The following is a 22137-nucleotide window of genomic DNA, read 5'->3' on the forward strand; positions in this document are numbered from 1 at the left end:
GCTACCTATCTGTAACTGAAACAATAATCTGGTTTGCCAATGGTGTACCATTATTGCATCAGTGCTTCTTGCAACAAAGATATATAATATGAGTGCCTATTAATCACCCATCTGCATAGTTATGTGCACTGATTGCCTCACATTCCTCCAACATCCGTGAGAGGTCAAAGAAATGCTCCTGGAATTCACATTTCACCTTTAGTGCATGGTGACTTAGAAACATATGAAGGAGTCTTGTACCAAGAAAGCCACAAAATGTGGCTCAATATTGTCTGCACTGACTGGCAGCTTCTCTCCATTTTCACTCTTTCTCTGCCCTGATACCTGCGGGTGCCAAGGATTGAACCTTGCATGTTTTCCCACACAAAGCATATGCTTTGCCACTGAGCTGTGTGCCTGTTCCAAACAGGATTATTACATAAATAGCTGAACCATTCTTTCAGCACAGCATTATGTTGCCTTCCTTCAATCCATATTTATGTAGAACAGGGGAGAGACCTGACATCTGTGAACCTTACAGACCCAAGGGCAAAGTACAAAAGCCCCAGGACTAGTTATAACCTGCAGCCCTCTGTCCATTTTAATCTAGTCTCCCGAAACTAACCTCACTAGAAAGGTATTGTGGCATTTCCAAAATATGTTCAGGCTTTGGTGAGTCTCCAAGGGGAGGGATAATTGCATCATCTGACACAAAATGCAGCCACAGCACTCCTTGCTAATGTGAATATGCCTTATGGCTGGGGAAGTCTCTGTGTGGATCCAGTGTGAATCAATCCCAGCTTCTGGAGTACGTTTATAATTTGTTTTGGCTCAGTTGTCCAGTTCTGCTGTTAATTGCCATCTGTTTGGCAATGTTAACTTCATTTAATTTCATCCAGTTGTCAGTGGGGTTCAAGATCCATCTCAAAATGTTCATTGCACCTGTGTATGTACATGGGGGGGGGGTCATTTAGTACTTCCTTCAAAGAGGCAGATTAAAGCCCTGGGACTGTACTGTTTTTCTGGGAGGAGGAAAAGCAACACTCTTTTTCTATTCCCCAAAGGTTTCAAACTGTAAGTGTTCCTGTCTCATGAAATGGGCCTGAAGAGCATGCTGCGGTTGGAAGCAGAGAAGTAGGAATTATGGACTTAAGTTATTCTGATCTTTTCTTTTTAATTGTTCCATGGATTCACTCTGTCATGCATTCAACTCTCCTGAAATCTCATTTAATCAGGAGAATTTCTGAAATTTCATAATTGGTTGTTGCAGTGTTCAGTATCTTCTAATCATTTACACTTTTAGCATTCTTTTACTGATGTGAACTTGTGCATTGACAAAACAAAGCCGAAAAGGCAACCTTTGTGCACTTGTACTTCAGAGTATGCTGAACTTTTCAACTTTTCAAATTCTAAAAATGAGAAATGCTAAAAAGTTGTAACATGACTTGGGCATTCAAAATATATTGTTTAAATTAATATAATTTTGTTTTGCTCAGTAAGTAAAATGTGTGCTAAATTGCACAGAAGCTTTTAAAAATGACTTGCAAAAAGTACTTGCAATTGTTGTTGTTTCGAATTACCTGAATTTTTCAGAAGGTAAAATTTAAATTCTTTGGTTTTTCCAAAAGCATTTGATGTGCTTCTTCAACAAACATAGACTTACCAAGATAAATCTTGTCCAAAATGTTAGCAGACCTAAATTTCTCACATACAAAACCATATTTTTAGGACCCCTTACTGAAGGAATTGCAAGAAACAAGTTTAACCCTGTAAAATGTTGTGCCCTACTTGTACCTATGGTTACAGCAAGATTCTTTTAGTGCAGGGTTTTACTAGAGCCCCCATACATTACTGGTTACTTATAGACGCAGCCAGGCCCATGCAGACATTGCTGTTATAATGCTATTGGGGTGAGAGCTCTTGGAATATTGTGTACAGTTCTGGTTGCCAAAGCCCCTAAAAAGAATATTGTAGATTTGGAAAAGCGTCTTCTCCTTCAGGGAGAGCACGTGTTGCGGTGGGGTCTACTGAGCCACCCCCTTTGTTGCTGGGTTCTCCAAGATGGCCAGGGGGCAGTGATTGGATTGCTGAGTTGCTGGGGGGAAAGTTATGTTGCAATTTTGGTGGGAGGGGTAAAAGGTTTAAATACTCTGCACGCAGCCTTGTACTTTCTCTTTTGCTGTGTGCAACGGATCACCCGCCCACCCGCCCTAAAGTAAGGGGTTGTTGCGTTGACCTTGCTATGCCTGTCGTGGGGTCGTCTGCCTTTGAGCAGGGGCCTGGTAGGATTTTTTCCACCTGGCAAATTGGCTGGCTGGGTGGTTTTTGCCTACTGCGTAGCAAATCGTCACAACTTGTAAGGTTGTGGTTAGGCATTGGTTATAAATCTGGTGGAGGAGGGGTTAGGATAGGCTGGGCCTGCCCCTCCATGGTTGCTGCGGAAAGGGAATTCCATTAAAGGAATCCTGGGGCTTGCCATCTTTTCGTCCAATCCCTGGAATGGGACTAGGGCCGGCAAGCCTTCGAGGAGCATGCAGATGAGAATTGAGGGTCTGTGACTCAGCTCCAATTCTTCCCCGACTTGCTTTCCCCCGCACTGTCTTTCGGTGGTGCCCGGAAGTCAGTTCTGTCCCCAGACGGGGGGACAGATAGTCTTAACCAATGCCTAAACAACCACTCACGGTTTGTATTTTAATAAAGTTGTGGCCAAAATCATGCCAAAAATCTTAAACAAAAAATTACGTGTCCGTTGTGAGTTATTTTGGGGGGTGGATTGGGGACCTCGACACGCAAAGCTTCAGAAAGGGGCAACCAAAGTATTCCAGGGGAGAAGCCTTTATGAAGAAAGGTTGCAGCATTTCAGATTTTTTAGTTTAGAGAAAAGGTGAGTAAGAGGTAACATGATATAAAACTATGTATGGCATGGAGAAAGTGGATAAAGATTTTTAGACAGAAGTACTGTTTTTGGAACTAAGAGACTTACACTGCAAAGTTAGAAGGACAAACACCTACCAACTATCACCCAGTGGTTGGGAGAGTTCAGTGCCCTTTCTGTGTTTGAAGGTATGGCTCATGGGTAGGTAAACGAAGGCCCGGGGGCTGGATCTGGCCCAATCAACTTCTAAATCCGGCCCACGGATGGTCCGGGAATCAGCGTGTTTTTACATGAGTAGAATGTGTCCTTTTAATTAAAATTCATCTCTGGGTTATTTGTGGGGCCTGCCTGGTGTTTTTACATGAGTAGGATGTGTGCTTTTATTTAAAATGCATCTCTGGGTTATTTGTGGGTCATAGGGATTCATTCATTTCCCCCAAAAAATATAGTCTGGCCCCTCACAAGGTCTGAGGGACAGTGGACCGGCCCCCTGCTGAAAAAGTTTGCTGATCACACAATGTCAGCTGGCGGTGGTATCATTGTTATTTCTTTTTATATACCTTCTCTTCCCACCCCCGCCTTACAATTGGAAATAAATAAGCAAACAAGACTCTGGGCGAATAATGCTTTGTCTTCACATGTAAATAGCTATAATGTTTTAAATAACAACCACCACACACCTTTTTATTGCCAGGTAGTGCTTGCCAGGAGCACGTGACCATCTCTGCTACTCTGCCGGCTCTCCTTTGGATCCACAATACCCACTTGTTCTGTCAGTGTCTCATTATACGTGTCACTGATAGCCTGCTTGGCCTCAAGCCACATGGCAAGCTGACAAGATGTGAAGCAGTTTGGTGGTTTCCATACAGGGCACAGCTGCCACTCTCTCTTATCCTCCATTTCCCCAAAATCAGCTGGTTTTGGCAAGAGATCATAAGCAAGGACTAAGTAGTAACGGTGCATCCTTTTTAGTAATCATAGCAATAGAAACATCAACCTGTCTCAACATTTCCCATTTTTTCCTCCCCTCCCCATTCCCTCTCTGTTACAGCTTCTTCTCACTGATGGAGAGGCAGGAGAGTCATTTCCCTTTCCCCTTACTTATTTCTCAACTTGAGTTTTCTTTCCTTTTTCAATGTTGATTGATTTTATCCGAAGTAGCCTACAGAAAACATAAATTAAAACATAATTAAAATTTTGAGCCTAGTCCCTGGAACTGGATTCCATTTATGTTTTAAGCTAACAAGCTACAGCAAAAATCAGAAATTACACTCTACAAAGTGTCACTATTATTCTTACTGTCACTGCAGCATCAAGAAACAACTATGTGTTCTACAAAGTAGAATCCTAAGGTTGATTGATTTACTATACCACCTTTCATCCGAGAATCAAATATAATGTAATATAAAATGTAATATAAAAACAGAGAAATACCTACCGTAGTAACAAAAGCAATACCCCACCCCACCCGCCCACCCACAGTTTAAAAGGCCATAGACTGTTTAACAAGCCAAAGGCCTGGGAGAAAAGGAATGTTTTTGCCTCACGCCTAAAGATATGTAATGAGGGTACCAGACAAACCTCCCTGGAAAGAGCATTCCACAAACAAGGAGCCACTTAATTAGGAAAATCATCCATTCAGTCCATTCAGTTTGATTTATTGTGTTTAGCCAGCAGCCACATAAACATAATAATAACAAGAAGACTGCTAATAATCATTAATATATTCTAAGATGGGCATGTTCACTTTATGCTGTTAAAGTGATCATAAATGATCAGCTTTATGACAATGTATTGCCATATGCACCTATTGTCCCTTAACATGACAACACTTAAACTTGATATTGGAATTGCTTTGTTGCCTTTATACTAGTTGAATATGGAAAGCCACTTTGGAACCTTTTTTTTTTTTTAATGATTTTGAATTTTTTCAGAAGAATACAGCAAGCAGTCTACTCACAGTGTTATTACAAAGCACATGCAGCTTAAAACCCAGGGCAAAGTAAAGTTGTGTTAAGACATACTGAACTCATAGTAGAACACTAATACTCTGAAGTACTAAATAAACACAATCATACATAAACTTCTTGTTATTTGTGCATCGTGTTTTGTAATCATCAGCAAGCATCGTTTAGAAGAAAAAGAAAAGAGATAAACCTTTATTAAATCTGTTTCTATCTCATCATATGACATGGACTCTATAGATGGGCAGCAAGAATATTAATAGGAAAAATTTGAACTATGGATTGACAAAGGATTTATAACAATAGAGTTACGGAACAGATGCAGAGGGAAAATCATTATATGATGATCCACAAATGGGGGAGGGAGGGAAGTCAAAGTGGATTCCATGTTTTTATTGTGTTAGTTTATTTTTCTTTTGCTTATTGTACGTATTGAAAATGCAAAAATAATTATATAAAAAATGGAATTTTAATAGTCTTGCCTTGAAAAGGAAAAGGAATCTTAATAGTCTTGCCTTGCAAAGGCTGACACTCTTTCTCTTATGCGAATGGGCTGCAGGTCAGTGGTACATGTGCGCAAGTTTTGCATGCATGCTTTGTATGCAAGTGTTCCCAGGTTCAGTTCTTAGAATCTCCATGTAGGTCTGGGAAAACCCAAGAGAGTCATTGCTAGCCAGTATGGTCACTACTGCTCTAGATGGACCAATGATCTCAATATATGAGAGCTGCCTATGCTTTGGGGAAATATTTTGTTATTGCTTCCAATATTCACACACACAAAAACACCCACATTGCTCACCTATCAAGAGGCATGTTGCTATTTTTATCTTTTAACACTCTTTTGTTTGGGTTGCAGGGTAAGCTTATTGTTATGGAAGGAGTCTTTGAAATCTTGATGCAAAGGAACATGTTCAGTGTTCCTGTACATATCGCCCCAGTACTTTGAACAATGAAGATTTTATTCCTGGAATGTAATTGCCTCAGTTTGTCCTTAGTTTCAGGCTATTTTAGTGGTTGGACAGATCCCAGGAGGCAAATGAGAATATTTGAAAAACTCCTTTGTATATTTCATATCAATGACATGATGATTGTTAGTTTTTTTAAGTATCATTTCCTGCCACATCAGTGTCTCTGAAGAATTCCCATACCCCTCTCGTTCTCATTCTTATTTTCTTTTCTATTGCGTGTCGAGGTCCCCAGGTCCACCCCAATAACTCACACATCACACAGAAATTTTTGTTTAAGAATTTTGGCATAATTTTGGCCACAACTTTATTAAAATACAAATTTGGAAGTGGTTGCATAGGCATTGGTTGCGACTATCTGCCCCCACCATGGGGGACAGACTGACATTCCGCACGATGCAGAAGTCAGAATAGGGGAATACACTTGGGGGTAACAACGGAGCAGGGAACCTGCCCTCACCCCAAATGCAACCAGAAGCTCATTGCTATGGCCCGAGCCCCTTTGAAAGAGTGGACAAGCAATAGTTAGCCCCCAATTCCTTTAACGGAATCCCTTGCAGCAGCAGCATTAGAGGGGCAGGCACAGCCAATCCATGCCCCTCAACCAACCAAACCATAAACCAATGCCTAACCGCGAACCTTACAAGTTGTGACGATTTGCTACGCAGTAGGCAAAAACCAAATGGCCCCAGCCAATCAGCCAGATGGAAAAAATTCCTACCAGGCCCCCACTCCAAAGCAGACGACCCCATGACAGGCATAGCAAGGTCAAAGCGAACAACCCTATTCTAGGAAGGGAGGGATGGGCAATCCGATGCACGGGCGAAAAGAGGAAGTCCTAGCCTCGTGCAAGGAGTTTTAGTATTTCTGGCTGTCAATCAATAAATGGCAACATTAACTTCTTCCAAACAACAAGGGAAGTCCCAATCGCATCAGTGGCCGACAATCAATTAGCCCGCCCCCCCAACTTTGGAGTGTCCTGGCGGCCCCCACCACAACACGTGCTCTCCATGAAGGAGAACACGCTTTATTTTAAAATCTGTCTGGACTCCTGTGGGGTCAAGCTGGAGAATGCAAAATGGATTCTAGCAAGAGTAAACTTACACATCTATGCAATAAATAATCAATTACACCAGTTGGCAGGCAACATAAGAAATCACACGACCGTGTTAGAAATGTTACATCTGAGGTGATGTAGAATCATTGTCTGCGGTTAGGGCTCTGGGTGTGAGCTCTGTCCCTGCCTCTGGCCAAAGGAGTCATAAGAAGCACAGGTTGCCTGTTGTACTCAGAGCACCCCCTAGTGGGAAACATACACTAAGAATTTCATTGTCCCCCTTCACCACATGACTTCACTCTGTTTTGTTTCTACATACACTGTCTTCTCTTCTGCCTTCCCTTATCCAGCCCTTGCATGGTGCCCTGCCAGTTTTTCCACCCCTTCCCTCTTTCTTACTTGCCAGTAGGGATGGCACCCCTAGACACTTCTCTCTAACCCCTCTTCACCTTTCTGCTCTTCCTTGTCCTTGCTCAGGCAACTCCTTTTTCCCTCAAAGGTCTCTCTCCACCCTGGTATTTCCACTCCATCACTCCAGTCCCCCTCATCCTTGCTCTCTGACACTGACCTTTTATCTCTTGAAGGACACTGCCTTCTCATCTACCAACATTTCCAGCTCCAATCAGCAGCTGTGCATTGGCTCAGCTGCCAAAATAAAATCTTAAAAGAGCTATATATCTTATTAACACCTTGAAAAACACACACACACAATTTTTTTTACACTGCTTAATGTCCTTTGCCTTACTTTGAAAATATCCTTTTGGAGATCCTCATAATCCTCATAACTCTTTTTCGTTTCTGTTGATGTCACCAACAAACCTGGCCACCTCACAGCTCATCCCTAACTCCAGATCATTTATGAACAAGATAAAAAGCACCAATCCCAATCCCAATGCTTGTGACCCATGGTAATACCCACCACCTCAGATACTGGTGGCCCAAGCATGGGTGAGGGTCAGACATCCCAGGGTTTCAGGTAAACAGGAAGGCAAGATGGGGTGAGATGAGATGATAGCAGCAGCACCTTGGAGGTGTGAGTTTGTGGGCCACAGTTAGTGATCATGCAGTTAAGGCAGAACTTACAAGTTGTGTCAGCAGTGCTATGGATCAACTGAAAGACTCTATCATCTCTCTATCTGTCATCATTATTATCTATCTATCTATCTATCATCTATCTATCATCTATCTATCATCTATCTATCATCTATCATCATTTATCTCTATCATCTATCTCTATCATCTATCTATCTATCATCTATCTATCTATCATCTATCTATCTATCACCTAGAGTAGGTATTCATTGACTGGAGTCCCCATCCTCTGAATGCTGCATCAAGTGAGTAAAAGGTATGTTGCCTTCCTCTGCAGCCATTGATGCTTTCTGAGGCCCTGGGGTTTCAAATTCTGAAAATATTTCCTCAAAGCTGACTTTAACCTTTGAGGAGTCTGTGGCCCAGTCATTAGAGTCTGGTAGCAGATATATCACATCAGGGTTTAGGGAAGAAGACACAGGCATTGGTGACTGGGCTCCACGTGGGACAGACATGGAAAAGCTCAAGAAGTAGATCCATGTACTTATGCTATCACAGAGGACTCTCCTTCCCTCTCTAAGCCATTTTCAGTTTATTTGGCGCATACACCAGAGAAAACTGTTGCAGTATATAAGGAAGGTGTACTAATGGAGGTATGTGGTGGAAGAATAGGTATTTTCACACGTCTTGTTTACTTTCCAAGGACTTGCTTATTGGGGAGCTTGACAAGTGAAATAAATGAATGTCACATCCAAGGTATCTTTGCCAAGTTGTCATGCTTCAGAAACAGCTGTGAGTTCTGTGAATTAGACTTCCTGTCATAATTAATCAATCTGTCTTCAAAACATACTGTCTGCAGCGACATGAGTTTCACTTTGGAGTAGCTTGTAACAGATGAACTAGTTTCATTTCACATTTTGTGATATGTGATATGGGACAAGGCTTCCCATATCAAAATGACCATAAGGATTCAAGAACATTAATGCATCACATCAAATGATGCCACATGCTTCCACTATTGCCATCCAAATGCCCACAAGCAGGTCATAAGGGTACTAGCCTCTTCAACTGTTGTTTGCAAGCAGTTGGTACAGGCAGCATGAGTTGAGACTGGATTGATAAAGCCGCATTCACTAAACAAGGATTGGGTACCTGTGTCCCTCCAGACACTGAACTGCAATTATTGAACACTGACATTTCCCACCATCCCTGTTCACTGACCATGCTGGCTGAATCTGATAGGAGTCCAACAGTATCAGGAGAGCCATAGTTTTCCCACTCCTGCTGTAAATAAACCAAACTGCATTGTTTATGAAATTTCAACCAAAACTATGTAATGGAAATATCAGGAATCTTCCAAATTATCAGGGTACATGTGTTTACCACCAGATCATGAATTTTGGGCTAGGCTGTTTACTGTACAATAATGTTTTCCTCCCACTAAACCTTATAATGATTACGTCCCCCTTGTTGATACTTGACAACGTACAAATGCCTCTGAGGAATTACTGCTTTAAAAGAAGACGATAAAAAGAAGCCATATGATGTAATTGAATTCGAAGGCAAAGAATTAAGCGGTTCATAAACTACCATATATATTAACCTCATTCAACTGTTTCAAGATTCTAACCTCTAAAGATGATATCAAGGTAACCTGAATCCCCTGGAGAGAACTATTCATGCCTATTAATTGTTGCAATACAAGCTACTGTGGGCTTTGCATTGGATGCCAGTCCTTTAGTATTTGAAAATGCGCTTCTCAGCAGAGAGTGGAGGACACCGCTGGGACTCATTTGACTCTGACTTTCACATTAATTTTGCTGTGCTGTGAAGAGCACAGACAAAAATCAATGTCCATCAGTGATTATTCAGGGTAAAATATCTGGCGACAGTGAATACCAATGGCAGCAAAGAACATTAAGCTTACTTCAAGTTTGGTGGTTGGCAAAAGATTGCAAGCCCCTCTATTATAATCAATGGGACTGTTGCCATCAACGTCATTAGGCGCAGGATCACACCCAAACCCATTTATTTCAGCTGACTTTCTTTGCTATGTTGTTTATGAATTTAGCATGAGAGATAACTAGGAGACTTAACATAATGGGTGGGATGCCTGCCAATGCAGAGGACAAAATGACAATGATCTTTATAAAATTCTTTCTACAGTATTCTCCTCAAGAATACAACAGTATGAAACCTCATGCATGTTGTTACCATGAGAAGTTGGGCTAGCTGCTCACAGAGCCATTTTATATCAATTGTCAGGATCAAGAGGTCATTTTTTTTCTGGAGGGCAGTGAGGCAGTTAGGTAATTCTAGATTCCAAATTATCATATCATTAGACTTAATGGTCATATGCTGCCTAATACTGAGTCGGGCCATTTATCCATCCAGCTCTGGATTCTCTACACTGACTGGCAGCATCTCTCCAGGGTTTCAGGCATGACATACTACCAGCCCTATCTGGAAGTAACAGGGACTGAAGTTGGGGCCCTCTGCATACAAGGCTCTGCCACTGAGCTATAGCTTGTCCACTCTAGATGCTAATGTAAGCCACACTGCTGCATTGGAGCTCCTGTTTATTCAGTTGATCAGCTCCCTGGACTTCTTGCCTAAAGTCCTGGCCATTACTTTCCTAATGACTCAGCATGGCAGTAGAGAACCAAATGTGCAACAGATCAAAGCAACCCTGGTATAACAACAAAGGTATGTGAATATCCACATCACTCATTGTAGGTCTAAGAAGAAGCTCAAATGTACTGCATTTCTATGAAAATAGGAAAGGAGCTACAAAATGGATGGAAACATGGGAAGTGCAAAGACTAAATCAGTTGCTAAACAACTGAATGTGAACCCTGATATTCATTTGGTGGATTAATAATTGTATCCTTGTCTCATCCATATATAAAAGCATTTGGATTTTTGGGGGGATTCTGATAATCACTAAAAAAATGTGTGTGTGTGACTGTGATTAACAAAACAGATCTCATTTATATGGCAAAATGTTTAAACTTCTGTTGCTGTTAATGTTTTGAGAAGGGCTTCATTTGCTAATGCCTTGTGATATTTTCACTGTCATCCATCATGAGGCCATGTGGCATTAATACATCCAGTGTGTAGATCCAGAAGTTCAGTTTTCCCTCCCTCTATATAAGTCTAGGCCTATGCCTAACCTGGTCCAAAGGCATGGTCTGATGGCAGCTCCCTTTCTGAAACTAAGCAACTTTGGGTCAGTTTGGTGACTGAATAGGACACCACAAGGCAATCCCATGTACACTGCCTTGAGTTTCTTGATGGAAGGCAGGTGGGATATTAACTGAATGGATGGATGAGTTGGTGGATGAATATAAAAGTAACTCCAGACTGAACTCAATGTTGGGGAGGCTGAGGGGAGGCTTTTTCTAGTCACTAGGCATGAGGCTTTGTCATACATTTTCTCCCTTGCCCACAAAAAGGGAGCTGGCTGAGGGAAACGTTGGCCTCTTAAATGTTTTTGTGGGAGGGAGTTTATTGGTTTGATTTTTTTTTTTTAAAAAAATTATTTTGTATTCTCATTTTGTATTTTTATGTTGTGAACTGCCCTGTGGTCTTTAAGTGAAGGCCGGTAGAAAAATGTAACAACAACAACATGACTTGTGACCCCGAAGGAGTGCTTTTTCCCTCTGTACTAGATTGCCTGTGCCCTTAATCCTATGGGAGAATTCTGTCTTGTTTCAACTCCAAGGGAAGCACATCAGTGAAGCCAGGACAAAGGACCTACTCTGTTGTGGCCCTTTGATGTTGGAGTGCCCTGTCCCAAAATATGCATCTGGCACCAACTTTGTTGACATTCTGACACCAGGGTAAGACCACCAGTTTGCCTGCACATTTATGAATGATTAGCTGCTTGCTGCTACAACAGAAGAATATGGTTTACTGTTGCTTATCTATCCTTATTATTGGGTGTTTTATTGGTTTTCTTAGATGTTCAATTTTATTTTGACAGCATTGATATTGTTGTTACCTGTCCTGGGATTTATACAAAGACTGGGGTATAAATGGAACAAAATGAATCACTTGTAGAAGCAGCCTACAGAAGCACCTTCAACCTGTTTAAATCTAAGAGTTTGGGACTGACTGCTTTGTTGAATGGGGTGTTTGCAAATGATAGGAGAGCCGGCATTCATCTAGCCGACAAAGACTGGTGGCACATCCTTCAACCACAGGCAGTTAAGGCTAGGTTTGTTCTGAGAGGGAGATAATGCCTCCCTGTTTGTACTGTAGATTGATTTTTCTGTTCACTTCCAAATAAAAATCCAACATACTCATTCATCCACTTCAGCTATAATGTCATGCAGTGCAGCATCACATTAATTTAAAGGACACTGTGTAAGCAATCTCATGGGATTGAGAAGTTTAAGAGGATGTAGCAAGGAAGTCGCTCTACAAAACCAAACACAAGGATGATGCTTCCGTGAAGGATACCTATCAAGGTTATTACTTAAGCAACTGTGTATCAAGTTACATGCTCCTAAGATACAGTGGTTAATTAACTTTCCCTCTCCACTAATCATTTAATCACCAAGTGAGTTACCACCAACATTTTCCCTAACAGATAATTCAAAGCAAATTTGGGGGGGTTCTTCCCTGGTGAAACAGCTGATAAATTTTGAAGGAAGCCAAAAATGTTCCAACCAGTACTGTATAAGAAAATATCTGGAGTTTTAAAATTCCTGCATCAAAATTTTATCTAGGTTTTGACTAAAGCAGAACTGCAAAACAAATCTGGAGGTACTTATACAGGCAAAACATCTACAAAATTACAAGGCAAACTGCCAGAACATGCCAAAAAATATCCAGCTGTTTCTGTATATCCTTAACCATAGTGTGATTTAAACCTGGTTTATGTTGTTATTGCCTTGTGATATTTGGATGAAAAGCAGTATACAAATTTAATAAACAACAATAATAAACAAGTTAATTGTATCATTAAGAACAATCTGCTATGTGAAGAGTGAATTCACATGAGCCTCTTATGTTCCTAACCAGAAGACACCAAAGGAATACAGCACACAGTATAATGCAACACAGATGTAACAATGATCTCTATTCTTTTCTTGAGAGCCAGTAGGCTGTAGTGATTAGAACAGTAGTAACTAATGTGGTGCTGCCCATGTATTTTGGACTCCAGCTCCCATAATCCCTGCTCACTGGCCATTCTGACTGGATCCTATGAGAATTGGATTCTAGCAATATCTGGCAGGCACCATGTTGTCTGCTGATGGTTTACAGTGGGGGGTGACTAGCATTTGGCCCTCCAGAAGATGTTGGGTTTCCATAAGCCCAAAGCAGTATAGGCAATGATCAGTTAAAATGGGAGTTGGTATCCAGCAACATCTGGAGGAGCAAAGGCTCCTCATCCTGGTTCAGATTGCTACACTGTGAAAATCCCAGCTGAAATCTTGAATCAACCACATAGCTTGCAAATTAACCTTGGGACATTCATTATTTCTCAGTCTAACCTACCTCACAGGTTCGTCTCCCAGAGCTGGATTTTCCTGGCTTAGCAGAAAGGCAGATGGTATTTCTGGTTTCACCAAGCAGAAGGGTATTTGAAGCCCCTACCACCCTCCTCCTCTTCTTCCTCATCTTTTGAAACATGGTGCCCAGACCCTACATCCCAGTATGCAGTGTGAGTCCAGCTGGTCATTCAGCCTTGTTTTTTAAATTGACAGGACTTAATTTTATTTCTTATTTCTCTGCATTTTATGATACATTTTTTTTGGCTCAAATATACCAAAATGCATAAAACTGCATACAGTGATATAGAATAATAGAATTCTGGAGTTGGGAGGGACCACGAGGGTCATCTTGTCCAACCCCCTGTGATGCAGGGATCTTTTTGCCCAACATGGGGCTTGAACCCATAACCCTGAGATTAAGAGTTTCATGCTATCACTAGAATACATATTTACATTCAAATTGAGTGATAAAATGCATATTTCAAAGCATATATTTGTAATTAAATAAGACTGCAATCCTAAACACACTGAGCTAGGAATAAAATACATTGAACCAAAGAGAACTCATATCTGAGTAGATGTGCATAGGGTTGTGTTAAGGTACCAAGGGGTTGCTAAAGAGCAAGTAGGCAAATGCCTCCCTGCTCGGCTGTGAAGCCTTGCTTTTGATGCCAAAATAACTTTCTCTGTGCACAGCGCCACTCTGCCGTGGCTGGCTCATTCACTGGCCGAATCCGTGTGTGGGCGGTTCTTAAACCTTCCCCAGCAGAGTAGTTTCTTGACACCCAATCTGCGCCTCCCCTCTTGGCGCGGAAGCCTTCTGCACAGGGAGGGCGTGGGTGATGGAGGACCTCTCTCCTCCCCGCTTTGCCCAAGCAAGGTGTCCTGGCACTGCCTCGCCTCCTCCGAGCCCTGAAGCTCCTCTCCACTGGAGGCGTGGTTACTCTCCTCCACTGAAGAGGTGCTGCTTCCCACGATCTTTGGGGGCTCTCTGTAATCCATCCGGCTTTTCCCCTCTCGCCTCTGAGCTGATGGCAGTTCCCTGACAGGTTGTGCCATAAACCAGGTTATTCTTTGTGGAATCTGCTGTAACCGCTGGTTCAGTCTTACTGAATAGACCAGGCCCACTGGATATTCCTGGACTCCAACTTCCAGCAATGCTGAACAGTAGTCATGTTGACCGGGACTGAAGGGCATTGAGGTCCAACAACATGTGGAGGGCCACAGGTTCCCCCCCCCCCCGATTTAGACCATTCCCCGGGATGTTACAGCTATACTATCATGCCTCTGTATATACTAAGATCTCCAAATGGTGCCTAGACATATTGTGATTTAGTGTTTTGCATCATTACAAAGAGTAGGCAGGATAATAGCCTCTCATAAGCTGATATAAAGTAGACCTTTTACAAATGGACTCTGTATTAGCATATTTTTGACATTTCATTGCATTTTCTGCTTATTAAACTAATTCTCTTAACCGGGGCAGCCAGTGTTCCAGCACAGCTGAAAACAGTTTTCCATTTCAGATGAATGGTTTTATTTTCATTACCCCTCTTCATCCAACTTGCTTTCCATCTATCCTGTGCTTATCCCCCTTTTCCATGCACAAGAACAAAAATGTAGACAAGCTCTTTTGGTCCTGCAGAAATTAATCATCATAAGTCAAGCTACTTGTCATTTACTAGAAACACAGCTCACAGGAATTTTTCAAGATTTATTATTATTTATGTACCACCTACAACAAGCTGCTTTACAATTAGAGTTGTATGATTTAGGTTTTCTGTTTTTTTGTTTTTGTTTTAAGCATATCAGTTCCTGGAGGGCACTTTTATAGAATTCTCTCATAATACGCACCCACCCACCAAACTCGTTATTTCAAAATGCATTATTTCAAAACAAAGATCAGAAAACCTTGTTTGGGGCTTTGATAGATTATTCAATAACACTGTGGGCAAAGCATTGTGTAAATAGAAATAAATAGTAATGTGATTTTTGTAGATATTGCCAATAGTAGAAATAGGTCTAAATAAGGCAGTCATATTGATGTATTTGGGCTGAAGAAGTGCATTTTAAAAAATAGGTTGTACCCACATTTAGCCTGCAGCTAACGGGAGAGGCCATTTTCCTTGTTTTATTCCTGTACTGTTCATCTGATTCATTCTGCCCTGCATTTTGCTCCTCTTGAATTCCTCTTGAATTCTGGGTTAATTAGGAAAATTTCAAGCACCAATTCTAGAATGAACAAGTACTGTAGTTTGCTTCCTGCTTTCAGTTTTAGCTTAGTTTCTAAAACTTAGCTTCTTCCATGGTGGATTGTACCCAAAGCAGCTAATAACAGACAAATATCAAATGACAACACACTTACTTACTTACTTACTTACTTACTTATTTACTTACTTATAAGCCTACTTCATTTCAAAACCTAACAATTCAAATAAGGCAAAATCAGTAAGTCAGATTCCTAGTGAATGGTTTGTATTGGTGGTGTGTATCGTGTTCTGGTTGTGCTTGGCAGGGGGAAATATGGCATTGAGGGCAGAGGGTATCATCTGATAAGAAAACTGGGGTAGGTATTTATGGACCATCCCCTCTTCAGATCTTCTCTCCTTATCTCTGCCTGATAGATATGCCCCATAGTCTTTTACTCTGGTGGTGCTGTTATTGAACACCTGGTTGGTATATAACACTTCACTTATCCACAATTTTATTTTGGAGGAGGGTTCAAACCTGACGTGTATCACCAAGACCTAGGTGGGTAAGCTGGTTGGGGTGGATCTCACCCAGCTGTGTCTATCCAGGTACTCCATAAAGCATCAGTCCAAGCCAGAGTGTTGGAAGTTACTGAACTTGCTGCACCTCAGAAATGTTCCGTTTTTCTCATGTGAAAACCTCTCACTTTGGAGTGGAGGCTATGAGGGTCTGCATCTGGTGTTGGGCCAAAGAAACAGATTGGGGAAGCTGCTGGTGTACCACCCACCCTGCTGCCCAGCAGCTGCTAACATTTGGCTCCAGCTGGTCTACCTGGCCAAGTCCTAGACCAATGCTAATTGTTTCCTTTACTCAGGGTTTGAATTTGTGCATTGACAACCCGGTAAGAATCCTTATGCATATATGGCATTTGTCGATCAGTTATATGAAGCTATCAAAATATATATCACAGTATCCTAATAGAGGATCAGAGCCGGTAGCAAAGCTTTGGGTTAAAATGAATGACCTATGATGAATTATTAATATTGCATCTGTGGCTTTTAATCACTGAGCACACTTTACCATCTGTCCCACTGGGTTGCTAATGAGCAAATTCAAAGCTTGATTAGGGAACAAAAAAAAAAAAAAAGCCCCCCTGATGAAGTTAGTCCCAAGAGGGATTTCAGCATCCACACCAAAATCACTCTTAAGGGGACTTCCTGGCCTCCAAATTAACTATCAGGCTATCTCAGTTCGACACCCATTCTATACATAGAGTGGGACACATCCTTGATTTGGTCTCTGCCCCAGTGGTGTATGAAGAATACTTTGCATATAAGAGGGGGATTGAGATAACTCAGTTATAATGGGCAGATCATTTCCTGGTGTCAATCACCTCTTATGGGGTGGTGAACCCATTTATATGGTCTACATGCTGAGACATATGGAATTCAGAGTATTCCTGAATGCTCAGGGGGATCTCTCAGTGGACACAGCTTACAATCTTTTTGAGGCCCTGGGCTATTTATGGAATAGGAAGGTATAAAATTTCTGATCTTCACAATTACTAGAACACCATGGTCCAACACACCATCTGGTTCAGTTTTGTGGGATCAGTTTCAGTTTTTGCAACATGACAATGTGAGAGAGGCACTTGCAGCTTTTAGTCCAACTTTCAGTCTCTGTAGCATACACGTGCTGAGTGCTGTTTCAGACTGATAGATACTTTTATACAAAAGGTGAACAGGTGTGTTGGTTGACCTGTAATGAGGCTGGCATATCCTCTAACACTTCACCGATAGCTGAACATGAAGGTAATTTTGTGTACTTGAACCAGTCCTAGGGCCATGTCGATAGCTTACCTACTAATACTTAAGGCTTTTCTCTGCCTGATATTCACTTTGCAATAGTCTGTTTTGCACCAGCTCCTGAAGCAGATGTATTGGAGAAATGCTCCTTCTTAAAAAGGTTTCATAGGAACCTAGGAAGCTGCCTTATACGAAACAAGACTATGAACCTGTTCCTTCAGGGAGAGTGTAGCCTCTGCAATAACAGTTGAACAACTAATTCCAGGACTCAGGATCCACCCATCCCACATCTGCCTTATTCGGCCTCAGGTTATTATTCCCCATCAAGCCCATCACTATTTCCAGATATGCGTCCAACACCTTCAGCCTCTCCTGATTGCAATGGAATGGAATGATCTGGACACTACAATTCTGCTGATCTAAAAGTCAAGAATTCAAATTTACTTCTGAGTAAACATGTCTAGAAAGAGCCTGTACTTTCACTTAAAGCTATCTACTGGGACTTGAAAATTGTGTGGATGAATTTCTCTCTGCTCATTGCATGTTTTATATGAATTTTGAGATTGTTTTTGAATGATTCTTAATAAATTAATAAAAAGCAATTGGTAGACACTTTGGTCTAACTTATCTGCAAGTTCCACAGAAAAAGTGCTAGCCACCAAAAATAAAAACCAAGCACTACTGTGTTAAGCAACTCTGGCCTTTTGGAGGGTTTAGGCTACCAGCAGGGGAATAAAACCAAAAAGCCAAAACAAAAGCTGAGTTTGTCTGATGAATTATTCACTGAGAATTATCCACTGTAGTGCCAGTTAGACATATGGAGGGCTTACATATGATGATAGACTGCAGAAACTGGGATTAAGACTTTTGCTTTGAAAGGCGAATTGCTGGGGAGGGAAAAAAAGGGGGGTATCAGAGAAGCGGCTCACTGAACTGAAAAAGCACCACTGATCCTTTTGCTGCCTTTCAGGAATCAGGCACCGCTTATCCCAAACCTATGCACTTGAGACAATTAATCCAGCGTGTAACATGAAGTTATTATTGTTGTCGATGCTCCTTCTCTGCTAGAATGTACTGTTTGGACTAAAGCTGAACAGAAATTTCTCAGAAGACATTTTCCTGATTTCTGTTTTTTGCTTTCTCTTTGCTGCCCACCCATCCAGCAAAAAAGAAAAGAGAAAAAGAACAGCACTCTGTGGAATTTTCTCCACTATTTTAGTGGTGCTTGTCATTCTTCTACCTTACCTGTATGCCCCAGGATTGTGCCAACTCTGAGGCATTGTGAAGTGATGCAAAATGGTGATCAGGCTGCCAACACAGTTGCTGCTGCTATTATATATAGTAGTGGGTTAAAATCCTTAAGAAATAAAAGAGGCGCTATGCTCCTGACATAATGAATGCCCAACAGTAAGCCATAGTGGAGCAGGTACGGATAAATCTATCAATTTCAGTTTCCCAGCCTTCCCTATTTAAGTATTTAAGTTACACACTTTACACATATATTTGCAATCTTTTTGAGGTGAGCAGATCTATATGAAAATTCAAATTCTATTTTGTGCACATTTCTTCTAATAAATTATTTTTTCCATAGCAACTTTGCCTAGCATATGCATTTTAAAAAGAAATATTCTCCTAACAGAATGCATTTTTGTGTTATTTTCACTAAGATGCACATATTTATCTGCAGTCTATGTTTGGAGAATTGCAACACAAAATTTAGAAAAGTGTGAATTTCAGTATTTCAGTTCATGAAATACTGCTCAGGAAGTGCAAATTGGGTAACTTTCCATTAAACTGATATGCCTATGCATTAAGATTCTTGATTTAAATTCAGGGCATATTCAACCAAGTTGGTAGACCCATTGAAACTGTGGAACCACTCCTTAGAAGATGCCCTTTCCCATGCTCTGTTGGTAGTCAAGGTGCATTGTACATGTACAAAAAGAGGACCTTCTCTGTGGTGGCACCCCAACAGTGGAATGCCATCCCAAGGGAGGTATGCTTGATTATGACACTTGTATCGCAGAGGTGGGGAACATTTTTTAACTTGAAGGCTGCCCTCCCTTCTCAGCAACCTTCTGAGAGCTGTGTGCCAGTGGTGGATGGGTCCAGAAACAAAACTCAGTGGAGCAACACATGTAAATGTTATCTTTATACAGCACTCTGCACACACTCACACAGCCCTCTCTATTATCCTCCATCCAGGCAAGCAAGAGTCATTATCTGGGACCAGAGAGAGGAAACTGCCATAAGGACTTGCAAGAGGAATGGACTGCATTGCTTGCTTGTTAAAGAGCAATGTGTTATTTTGTATTTTGTAACGTTTATTTGTAACTATTTTAAGACTGTTTCTAGTAAAGCTTTGAAACTCATTCTGGTGGTGGAAAGCAAATTCATTTCTACTCTGCACAAGTTGCAAATCAAGGATTCCACTTGCATCAACTCTAACACTGTCTGCAGATGTTACTGGTTGCAATACAACCCTGTATCTGTTTCAGGGTTTTATAGGAGGCTGTGTGATGCAGCCACTTTGCTAAAGTTAAGAAGGTCAAAGCCTGGCTCATGCTTGGATGGGTGACAAGACTGAAACATTTTGCATTCCCTACATTCCCTAATGGGCAACATTTTGGAGGTCTCGTGCCAGTGATGCACAGAGCTGCAAGTAAAAGTGAACAGAGCAATTGATGTGATTCTTATCTTTGTACACTCAGAACAGTGTGGAGCAGGACCAGTCAGAATTTGGCCTAGGGTGGGATGTTATGGCCTGAATAGAGTCCTAATGGCCAGTTAGAGAGACCTGGAGGACCACATTTGACCCCAGGACTGAGGTTGCCCACCTGGCCTAGGAAGTGGGAAGCCCATGCAATCCACTTTTTTATGTTACACATTTATTTATTTCATAAAATTTATATACTGCATGATTGTAAAAACAAACACAAAATAAAAGCATAAAATTGGGGCAGAGGGATCCAATACATTAAAACATACAAGAAGTCATAATACCAAAACAGATTAAAATTCACAACAGCATTTCTAAACATCTGGGCAGCCTTTTCCAAACAAGAATGTTTTCAGCAGGCTCTAAAAAGAATACAGTGAAAGCACCTGCCTTGATATCAATCGGGAGGGAGTTCCAAAGTATAGGTTCTGCCACATTAAGCTATTATTAAAATTAAGCAAATTAATGGAGCATTAATAGCTCCCACCCATGATGGTTTTGTGTGCTATCTTCAGTGTCCAAGACAGTCGGCTTCCAAATACAGGACGCTGGACTAGATGGGTCTTTCGTCAGATCAAGCAAGGCTTTTCTTATGCACACTGTATTGAGTTTCATGATGCAAGAAGGGCAGCACAGAAGTGCTTTAAATAATATGCAAAATAAATACCGCAACATGTAAGCAATTGCAGAAAGAAGCAAATGTTTGAACACAGAATGGATGGGAAATGAGACCTCAGCAGCTTGGTTTTTTTAAAACCCACAACTTGAATTACACACACTACATGTTTATGTTTTAATTAGGGAGCAGAAAGATTTTGATAAATTAATGTAATCAGATAGCTTTGGAACTTTGAACAATCCTATAATTAACAGCAAACCAAGGCAGCCTCTCTATCGAACTCTTATCTCCTACATAATTTGGAGTTCCAGTGCAGCACTTGGCTTTTAATGAAAGTCACCTTCCTTGCACCCTCTGCTTCAGTGTCAAAGAAAAGCCAATATGAGTTACTCAGGGATGTAAGGACTTCACACATTGCCCTCTATCATGATGCTGCTGCACTTGCTGAAGGACTGAGTAAATCACTAACCAAGGACTCAAAAGCTGCTTTCTTCTGTAGAGCAAACACAACAAGTTGAAATTAGCAGTTTCTTCTTCATCAGGCAGCACAAGCCACAGATGGCCTGATATTAATAGATTTAAAATGTAAGCTCTTCTGGACAGGGACGTTTTATCTGTGACGTGTTCAAGTGCATTGGCATCATAAATTTACAATATTCATTTATTGCTACCTTTATTAAGTTGATTCATTAAATTGCTAGCAACATTTCTTACCGATGTAATAAAATCAATGAAATCATAGTAAAATAATATATTGTGCCAATGTGCGTATAACTTTAGAAAGGGAAGCAAAATATAGATCTCTGCTCAGAGAGGCTCTCCTATAAATATATGCTTGAAATTGTATAAATATTAATATATTAAATCAGAGGTAGGGAACCTTGGGTCCGAGGGGAAAATGTAGCCCTCTAGACCTCTCTGTGTGGTCCTTGAGACTATCTACAGGCCATACCACATCATGGATAAGAGGCCCACCCATGTTCCACCTTGTCACTGAGAAGATGTCATCCCTTGCCTCCAGTACTGGATTTACATATAAACTAAACAAGCTATGGCTTAGGGCCCCACTCTGGATGTACCTGGATGTACCACACCTGGATGTACATTTACAAAATATAAGATAAAAAACAAATAAAATAATACCTACATACAGCAACAGTGGTAAATGGCTTTAGATACCTATTAGGTCCATAAATTACCATATAGCATATATTCAACACAAAAAAGTGACAATTTGTTGTTGACAAAGGACAGCTGGACATATAAACGGCCCCATTACCTACAGTAGCTGAGGGCCTCATCAAACCTAAATCCAGCCCTGCTTGCCTGACTAGCCTCCAGTCCCTGATCTATGTGCCATCACTCCTTAACTCTCAGTTCATACCCTTTTGTGCAATTCAACCCTTTGTGCATTGAAATATTTCATGGAGG

General features: G+C 41.1%; 1 long non-coding RNA gene across 1 annotated transcript; it reads right to left on the reverse strand.

Moving 5' to 3' along the window:
• Positions 1-65: 65 nt before the first annotated feature.
• Positions 66-17728, reverse strand: LOC308591461. The gene is made up of 3 exons (XR_014010180.1): positions 17423-17728; positions 3535-4016; positions 66-921 (listed from the first exon to the last, which is right to left on the reverse strand). It is a non-coding gene; the product is annotated as an uncharacterized lncRNA (long non-coding RNA).
• Positions 17729-22137: the final 4409 nt, after the last annotated feature.

The sequence above is a fragment of the Podarcis bocagei genome (assembly GCF_964188305.1).
Source record: "Podarcis bocagei genome assembly, chromosome: 7".
NCBI lineage: Eukaryota > Metazoa > Chordata > Lepidosauria > Squamata > Lacertidae > Podarcis > Podarcis bocagei.